Source organism: Elephantulus edwardii, unplaced genomic scaffold (assembly GCF_000299155.1).
Source record: "Elephantulus edwardii isolate Elephantulus edwardi_28Jun2011 unplaced genomic scaffold, EleEdw1.0 scaffold00057, whole genome shotgun sequence".
Taxonomy (NCBI): domain Eukaryota; kingdom Metazoa; phylum Chordata; class Mammalia; order Macroscelidea; family Macroscelididae; genus Elephantulus; species Elephantulus edwardii.
In genome coordinates this window covers 13,175,118-13,175,390 of record NW_006399807.1, presented here as the reverse complement: position 1 = coordinate 13,175,390, position 273 = coordinate 13,175,118, and positions in this window count along the sequence as shown.

Here is a 273-nt window from a genome sequence, read left to right as displayed (position 1 = left end):
ACTCGACGGCACACAACAACAACAACAATACTATTGAAGTCCATTTATATCAAACTGCTAAAGGGATACTCATACATTTTGCTTCCTGGTTTCTTTGATATGGGTAATTGTTCTTGTTAAGTACCATTAAGTTGAGAACAACTCATAATCACCCTATGAACAATAGACCTAAACCCTGGCTTATCCTGTGCCATCCTCATCATCTATGACATACTTAAGCCCATTGCTACAGTCACTGTGTCAATCCATCTCATTTCGGGGTCTTCCGCTTTC